The following is a 9426-nucleotide window of genomic DNA, read 5'->3' on the forward strand; positions in this document are numbered from 1 at the left end:
CAGTGCAGAACTTATCTTTTCAAGAACCAGCAGAATTCATATCTAGCAGCTTGTAGGACCATCTCTTGGTAATCTATTTAAGGAAATATTTAGGCTCTTTTCTAAAGCTACTTTACAATTATAGTTTTGCCTTTGGCAAATACACTGTTGGCTTCAGACTGTCCCATCTACAACTTCTCTGCACTTTCCACTGCTCATTGTTGCCCGCCGCATCTTGCAGCACAACTGTGAAAGATCAAAAAACTACTTCAATATTATTCTTCTTTCTCTCACACATACTGCTTTTTTCAGCCAAATTTCAGAGGTCTGGTTCACAACACAGACTCATGAACAGTTGTGCTGCCACAAACGAGAAGGCATTGTGCTTTCTGCAGAGGGTCAGGAGTAGGAAAGAACACTTTAAACTGGAGTTTAGCCCATGAACACTTTGTATCATGGATCTGTGGCTGTAGTTCCCCATGGTGAGTGAGCTCTCTTGCCAGGATTTGTGTCTCATTGTTCAGTCTGTCATACAAAACAGGGTAAAATGTCCTTTAGAATATGTATTTCACATTGATGTTATGGTAATCACTATGTAGAAAGTTATTTAATAACAAAGTATGTGCTAATTCTTTATACCATTATTAAAATATGGACAAGCTAAGAAGACACCTTGTGAAGATTCATACCTGTTCAAAAACTCTTCTTAGGTCATAAAATAAAAGTCATTTTGTGAATATTTTTAGTAGACAGGTTTTTATTCAACAAAAAAATCATAGCATTCATGTAAACCCTCTGAAGTGACAGATTTCCCCCAGTGGGATGTCTAAACTAACCAAGTAGTGATTTTTTGCCAAAGAAGAGGTAGGATGAGAGCTTTAACTCCTAATTAGCATGGTCTCTATATTCATATCACATCATAGTTACTGCTGATTAACTAGGGCAGTCTGTAGACTCCTTAATTTGGTAACTCCTTTAGCAGGTTACTACAAATATTGACTCTCACCTCAAATCCAGGCTGCAGGCTTCTTACGCAGGGTTGAAAGATGGTGTATATTAGTGTCAAAGAGATCAAAAGAAGTTTTCCAACATATTTGGTACCAGAACCTTGTACTGGAACAAAATTCCCTTATTTGAGCCTATTTACCAGTAGTTCTAGGTGGTCACCCATCAAAGTGCTGGAAAGTCCTCCTTAGTGTCACAGTGATTGCCCACAATCCTTATGACCAAGACAAAGTGTTGCACAAAACTACGCAGGCTCTTAGTTCCCAAGTGCATTACTACATACCATGGGTCTGACTATTTTTCATCTATTACTGTAACAGTAGTAGGAGGCATTTATTTATGTCAGTGTACCCTTATAGTCTGCTGATAAAATATTATAAAGTATTCCAAGGAATGGACATAGCTGTCTCTAAGAAATGGAACTGCTGTTCCAGTCTAGTGAAACTATCCAATTGAGTGAAAATACTTATACTGATGGAAACAATTTTGCCAGCATGCTCATGCCACTGTTGGGGATCTCACACTCCTGACAGACAGAGCCTGGCAGGAATTTGGAGCGTAGATGGGGCCTAGATCAAATGAACAATTTGGAGTTAGAAATATATAGCAATGATCCTTTCAAAATGCTTTTATTTACAGAAGCATTCAACTGAAATAAAGTCTCTTAACAGGAGGTCTTGATTACTTTTCCATTTCCAAACCACACATCATAATGGGGATGGAATGTGGTTACCATAAATTGTTGGTTTACAAATCATCACTGACTTGTTAGCAACAGCTAGGATGTTAGAGTTAGAGCAACAGTTTGGATGTGATAAAATAGCAAGAGCCCATTTTTCATGGTATCGTTGGAATGAATGTAAATGAATTCTTCCCAGAGATTCATTGTGGTGGTTGTGGTAAATAGCAAACTGCATATTTCCTGCTCATGTTGAAATCAATGGGAGTTTTATTATTGGCATCAGGAGAAGCAGGATTTGACCTTAATAAAAAAGAGAAGAGGAAAAGAGAAAAAGATGAGGAATAAAGAAAAGAATGAGCCCGAGAGTTCTAAAATGACTAGTGATTCAGATGCCTGACTGGAGATACATCAAAAGAGGAGTTTAAATAGCAGAAAATACCATCAACCTGAAATTGGGGCCCCTTTTCATTTGGACTTCCTTCCAAAGTTTCCTTTGAATTCTCTGCTTGTGAACTTCAAAACTGAGGAATAACCAATACTAGTCACTGCTGAAAATGCAGATATTCAGTTTTTCCTTTTTCTTGGAAATGCTTGTCTTGCTCTAATGGCACTGAAGAGTTCTCTTATTGGGTTTTGGATGAAACCTATAAAAATCAGCAAAGGCATTCTTTCAGGGGAGCCAGCACAAACTTTCTTCCATACTTGTGTTTGAGTCATGACAGATCACTATCAGTTACTTAACCTAGCCCAAGCAAAATCCACATCTGCTAATAGACAGAATTAGCAAGTCTTGCCTCTGGCATAAAGGTAAATCTTCACAAGAGAGCTTCGGGATTAGAGATACAGAAAACAAAAAACTCTAGCCCAAACAAGATCACTACACTTGCTTAGGTAGCAGACTAAACTACTCAAATTTATATATTTATCTTCAAGATCCCCAAATACTTTACAAAAACAGACTAAACCAAACAAAAGGACAATGCATTTTCACTACATGGAACAACACATCACAAACCCATTTCCTTTATCAGGTGTTTTCAAAGCTCTCACCAAGGTCACAATTTCTAAATATAGTTGTTTAAATATTTAAAATAGAGTCAACAGCAGAACTTCCACTGACTTCACATAGACCAGAACAGATCCTTAAGTGAGTGAACTGAATATCAGTGAAGGTAGGATGATCACTATTCGCTGAAGATTTAGTGCTTGCCTACTTAGCTTCTAACACAGGAAACATATAAGCTCCCTTCTCAAACTATAGATGATCTTAAAAACAGATGATGGGAAAACTCAATAAAAATACAAACAGCAAATGCAAAGAATAACTTTTCTGTCCAAAAGAAGTACTAGTCCATTTGACTGATGTTCTATCCCTCAATACCAAAAGCAAAACGCCTGAAATAAAAGCCTATATCCAAGGAGTCTGGTCCTTAAGTTCAGCAAATTATTTGTCGTTAACCTCCACGTGGACCTTCAGACTGGCACACACCTGCTGAAAAAAACAATTCTGTACAAACACTCCTGAGAGTTTTGGTAAAGAATTTGGATAATGTAAGAATGTTTCAAACCACATCCTGCAGTAATGCAAGGCAGTACGAATTTAACCTTTGCTAATAAGAACTGAAATTGCAGTATAGGCTAAATGGACCCTAATGTATGAAGAGAGAAGCCAACTCAAAAAAAAAAAACACTTTTTTTTTTTTTTTTTTTTTTTTTTGAGGTAAAAGGCTAATGCAGTTTGTTCTTTCCTGTCTGATAGTATTTTTTGTTTCTCTATACAAAATTCTTCTTAGCTGTAAGGCAGCCCTTTTAATAGCATGTGTTTTCCCAGCCAGATGAGGAAGGTCTGTAAAGGAAAGTTGTGTCTAATGAATGTCAATTTTCCTTAACAGAGTCAGACATTGTTGATCTCTAACACGTAAGAGCAGATGATCCAACTGAGATTATCACAGGAAATCCAAGAGGAATTTAATCCAATCTTTCAAACTTTCAATAAGATTTCTTAACTGTGAAGTACACAAGGAAGCATGTTGACTATTGTCATATTTGGCTAGAGACCTCTTGTCTTACCAAAGTATTCTTTTCTCTAGACAATGATCCTTTCGCCCCAAAGAGATGTTGCTTTCTGATGGTGTTTGAAAGAGCCAGCAAATACTGTTTTTTGAGGAGGGATATATTCTGTGTTTTAGAAAATCCTAACACATTAAAAAATTCACCTTCTCAAAGGTAAAATGTTTCTCAGAAGATGAACTTAGATTTATTAGCTTTGTTTAGCTTTCACTTGGAAAAACTTACCCCCAAACTAATCACTGGAGTGCAGAAGGTCTCTATTGCTGAGGTACCAATTGCCCTTTTCATTAGTTAATTAAATGTTTTTCATTTCTTCAAAGTGGAACACTGATATTGGGCCTGAAATATAAAAGTACTTTCATTTCACAACAAGAAGACTTATCTTCCTCATCAATTCATTGCTCTGCAAGGGATTTCAGAAACAGCATTTCATATCCATAGAATCACAGAATATCCTGAGTTGGAAGAGACCCACAGGTATTATCAAGTCCAACTCCTGGCTCCACGAAGGACAATCTAAAAATTAAACCATAACTCTGAGTGTAATGGTTTGTCTAAATGCTTCATGAACTCCAGTAGCTCGGTGCATTGACCACTGCCTTGGGAAGCCTGTCCCAGTGCCTGACCACCTTCTGGGTGAAAAAACTTTTTCTAACACCCACCCTGACCCTCCCCTGTCCCAGCTCCATGCTGTTCCCTCAGGTCCTGTCACTGTCCCTAGAGAACAGAGCTCAGCGCCTGCCCCTCTGCTCCCCTTGTGAGGGAGCTGCCAGCTGCCATGAGGCCTCCCCTCAGCCTGCTCTGCTCTGGGCCGAACAAACCAAGGGACCCCAGCTGCTCCTCATGTGTCTTGCCCTCTAGATTCTTCACCACCTTTTTTGCCCTCCTTTGGAACATGCTCTAACAGTTTCATGTTATTTTTAAATTGTGGTGCCCAAAACTGCACACAGTACTTAAGGTGGGGTCACACCAGTATAGAATAGAGTCGGACAGTTACTTCCCTCAACAGGAAATGCTTTGTTTGATGCAGCCCAAGAAACATTTGGCCCTTTTGGCCAGGGCACGCAGTTGACTCATACTCGATTTGTCATTGACCAGAACCCCAAGATAACTTTCCATGGAGCTGCTCTCCAGTTTCTTGTCCCCTTCTTCGTACATTCATCCAGAATTGCTCCATCCCAAGTGCTGAATCAATTTCACTACTTTCCCTATAGCAATTTTGATGTTCAAAAGAAAAGCTTTCAATGTGATGTCTTGGAGGTTTGTTAATCTCCTTTTTTGGGGGGAGTGGGTTTTATTTTACTAGTTTGATCTCATTACTGTGACTATTTAAACTCTGAATCAGTGTGGATTATGCTTTTCCTGGTTTACCGGTCTGGAGTCTGGTTTTACTAAGTGGTACGGCCTTCCAGCATCATTGTGAATAAAGGTACTGCTATTAGAGGATTTTTAAAATGCTTCAGCATTTCTCTACATGGTGGACAGAATGGTTTTGTAATGTAGAATTACCTTACCTAACCTCACTTGAGCACCAGTAACTGTCTCTCTGTGACAGCAAGGAGCTTAGTAAATAGAGAATTTGCCCATCATGGGCGGGTTTTGCAGCTTCTGTTGCTTTTCTTGCTGCTATGACCAGACTTTCTCCCTTCTGGCACTTGTTTGCAGCTTGAGGCCAAGTCTGCTGCCTTGAAGTCAATGGAATCAAAGCTTAGCCTTCAGCTCTTCCAGTGTATGCCATAGTAATACCAGTTAATGAAGTACTTGCCTGACCCACATCAGTTCTGATTAAGAGCAGAACACCCCAGAACACCCGATCAGACTTGGGACTCCAGCAATTATGGGCCAGAATATTTAGAGGCTGTGCAGAGCTTACATGGCAGGCTCATTTGCCTTTGAATATACTAAGATTCAGGCATAATGAAATAATTATTTTTATAAAAATGTTTAAGGCCTGTTTACCCTTATTTTGTACTTTGTCTATGCTAATTTGCCAGTAACTGAGGAGTTCAAAATATAACATTCTTTTAAGATTACCTTTTTTTTTTTTCCATGAGCACATCTACCTACCCACCTGTCCTTTTAACTATTGGTCTTTCATTGGCCTTGCTTCTAGAATAGGGAAATTTAATGTTTCAGCATTACGGGGTTTAAGAGAAATGTCTAAGTGCTTCTCTAATAGCCATGGTTAATGCATACTGCATACTCACATGCAAATGGTAGGCTAGGAACAGGGTGTGTTGAGACCTCGCTTTTCAGATATGCCCAGAGAGGCACAGAGTGGTCTTCACGGCCAGAAGAATCCTGAGGATGGCCACGGAGTTGACAGACTCTGTAGAAACTCCTGTGGAGATCAGAAGAAGCTTCAAACTGAGTATTTCTTAAATCCCGCTTGATGGATAGAATAGCAACTGTTCAGGCATCTGGTAGCCTTTGGCTATATGCTTCCTAAAGAGTGTATACTGCATACTGCTTAAAGAGCACAAAGGCTTTTGGTATGTGGTTTATATACAATACACAAGTTAGAATGTGGTATTAAGAAAAATGCTGTGTTTCTAATGTATGTAGACATTGTTGTAACTAATATCTAAATTATAACTGCCCCACACCCCCACCTTCCCAAAAGAGTCCAAAATACCTATCCTTGCCAGAGACAACAAAGTAAACCAAATTTGGAGTTTCTTGGTCAAGACAGTTTTGAGTCATGACATTTATTTAAACTAAACATTAGGAAATTATCCAAAAAGTGAGATCACCCCATTTTTAAAATGTCTCTGTATCTCCCAAATGTTTTGACTAGTATCAGGCAAGTTTTCATGAAAGAAAAAAAAAAAAAAAAAAAAAAAAAGTAGTCTGACATGGAAGTTTGCCTGTGCAATTTCAGGTGGATTAATTTCAGCTGAAAAAGTCAGGGTAGGATTGAAAATCAGGAAGATCTTGCAGTAAACTAAACTGTGGAGGAAAGAAACATCTCTCCATCTTGTATTTTCTCTCAGCCAGAACTAACAATAACTTTGCCTCTGCTACTGAATGGCTGAGCCAAAAAAACAGAAAGACAAAAGCCAAAGACAAACCAAAAAGACAAGAAGCAGAGACAGAAAAAAGACAGTGAGAGAAAAAAAAAAAAAAAAAAACACCTACCCCACATACAAACATTGCTCTGAAAGCTGAAAGATAAGAACAACTGCCTCTGTAAAAGTCAGTTTTGACATTAGGAGATGACAGAAGCAGCAGAGATGGCAAATCACCTAACCTGACCTACTGTCAAGAAAAGCTAATGAAAACAAGATGGGAAAAACAAGGGAAGTTTGTCACTTTAAAAGAAAAAAGCCACTTTTAACACTGACAGTATACAAACCAATAAAATACTAAAATGTTGGATCAGGTCCATATCAAAGTAACTCAGCCTATAATTACATGAGAATCAAAAAATGTCAAAACACAATAATAAAGATATTGTGGAGTACTTTGTCTTTTGTAGAGCAAGCCCATCCATACCACCAAATAAGGGAAAAAGTTAAATAAGAGTTCAGCATGATGATTACAGGAAGGGAACCAAAATGGATGGGAATGGGCAGAAGTGGGAAGAAGATGAGAAGAGGGGCAGAAATTAACAGCAGTGTATAGTGAGTAAAAAAAAAAAAAAAAAAAAAAAAAAAAAAGAGGCTGTCCTTCTGTCCTGTGTTAGATACTTGAGAAAGTTCTGCAACAGACAGCCATGTCTTGCAGAAATTTCCCTATCTAGGTTTGTGGAGAAGGACAATATTTTCCATCAGTCTAATACCATTAGATAAAAAAAAGCATACCTTCAGAAATATGGGTCAAACTTCAGGTCAAAATGGAAAAAGGGTTTTTTAAGTACTCTGAAGATTGTCTATTTGGCCAGCAATAGAAGATGGAGCAACAAACATATCACCTCTTCCCACAGAGCTAGTTTTGCCTGTATACTTAGCCCATCATTGTTACATCAATATTGTAATTAGGAATTCCCGGAAGAGAAGGTTGGATATAAATTGATCCAGCTACACTGAGTAAAATGAATTCATATCAGCTTTCATTAGTTGATAAATCACTTGAGACTCTGGCCAGCAGAATGCTGAATCGTAATTACTTGACAGGGAATGCTCCCAAACATACTCATCATTTGCCTGCTTTTGTTCCTACTGAAGTGAGTGGAAGCTTTAACCTTTCACTTTGGTGGAAGCATGATGAGGCCAGCCCCAGGTGCTCTGAAAATATTACCTATTTCAAAGTAAAAGTAACCTGTCTTGTGGGTGTAATTCTCCCATAATTTAAAAACCAGACAATAGAATCCGTGTCTGATTTAACTATTATTATTATTACTATTAGGAATAAACCTTGTTTATTTCTAATATTTCTTCATCATAACTCGGACTGTATTTCATATGAAATGGATAACAGGAAAGCTAAGCAGAATAAAGATATCAGTAATTACCCAATGGCAAGTGGGAGCATCTCCCATGTCTTCAGACTACACATCTATACAGAAGAGACAGCAACCTTCTGTCCCCCAGAAGCTAATCCTTTTTCTTCTTATAAACACCTCATTTAATCCAAGAGCATAAATAATCCTGGATTTCCTGCATTTTATCCTATATCTATTATGGCAATCAATGGGAATTTTGAAAGTGTGAGGAGCTGGAGCCTTGGGCTATAAGATCTAAATCCAAGTCTATGTTTTTTCTATGCCTGAAAAGTGCCCACAGTTTTATGGGTAATCTATAAAAACAATTAAAGTAATTGTGGTGGTCTTACATTGTTTAGATTGTTTGCTTTCTACTCCCCAACTTTGTAATATGAACAGAGCTATTACAATGATTTACTATAGTCAGGGCCAGTCTTGCTATAGAAACAAGCAGAGAACCAAAATGTAGCCACAGATCCAAAAAGCTTGGGGGTGAGACAAATTCCTTGTCTAGCCCAAATTCTAAATGCATCCAAATTATTCTAGTATCCAGGTATCCATGTGGACCACTTATCTCCGTCTTGAGGCCTCCTTAGTTCTTTAAATTGCTTGTCAGCCACAGATGAAAACCTCGACCTCATGTAAAACTTACATTCCAGAGTTTTCTGTCACTGATTTCTCTCTGCAGTAAGGTCCCACTGGAAGGATGGGACCAAACTGCTCCTGCCTTTTGCACAGATACTCAGAGCTGTGACCATGGAGCTGAAATGCAATCTGCCCTGGGACAGAGCTTTGACAGTCCCTTATTTAGTACATCAGCATGGGGGAGGGTTAGCTGAGATAACAAGGTAACCTGATTGCTGCTGCTGGCAAGAGGACAGATGTCAACATTGCCTCTCCTTTTCACAGAAACATACCTGGCTTTATGAAGAATAGGTTAGCAAATATTTTAATACAAATAGTAACCTCAGCAGAGCTGCCAAAGCAGGCTCCAAAGAGACTGACTTGTTTACAGTCTGGACCAGTGCCTTAAAACCTGACGTGCTTATTCAACAGAAAATTAACCCCAAAACAGGTATCATCATTACTGCAGGGAGAAGCTCCAGAAAGATAATACCCTAACTCTCTCCAGCTGAACTCAGGACATTGTCCGTGTTTTATCACATCAAGTGCCCTTGTAGTCATTCAGAATAAACAAGAAAATAAAGAAGTGAGGTATATCACATGTGATAGCTTGGGTCACTGGGACTGTGTAGATATTTGGATA

The 9426-nt window shown here is 38.6% G+C and overlaps 1 long non-coding RNA gene across 2 annotated transcripts; it reads right to left on the reverse strand.

The window, feature by feature from the left end:
- Window positions 1-665: 665 nt before the first annotated feature.
- Window positions 666-8926, reverse strand: LOC118175490. 2 transcript variants are annotated; one of them, XR_004754992.1, is made up of 3 exons: window positions 8812-8926; window positions 5944-6077; window positions 666-2310 (listed from the first exon to the last, which is right to left on the reverse strand). It is a non-coding gene; the product is annotated as an uncharacterized LOC118175490 (long non-coding RNA). The 2 variants fall into 2 exon arrangements; XR_004754991.1 differs by lacking the exon at window positions 8812-8926 and adding an exon at window positions 7540-8759.
- Between the last annotated feature and the right edge of the window lie 500 nt (window positions 8927-9426).

This window comes from Oxyura jamaicensis, chromosome 1 (assembly GCF_011077185.1).
Source record: "Oxyura jamaicensis isolate SHBP4307 breed ruddy duck chromosome 1, BPBGC_Ojam_1.0, whole genome shotgun sequence".
NCBI classification, from domain to species: domain Eukaryota; kingdom Metazoa; phylum Chordata; class Aves; order Anseriformes; family Anatidae; genus Oxyura; species Oxyura jamaicensis.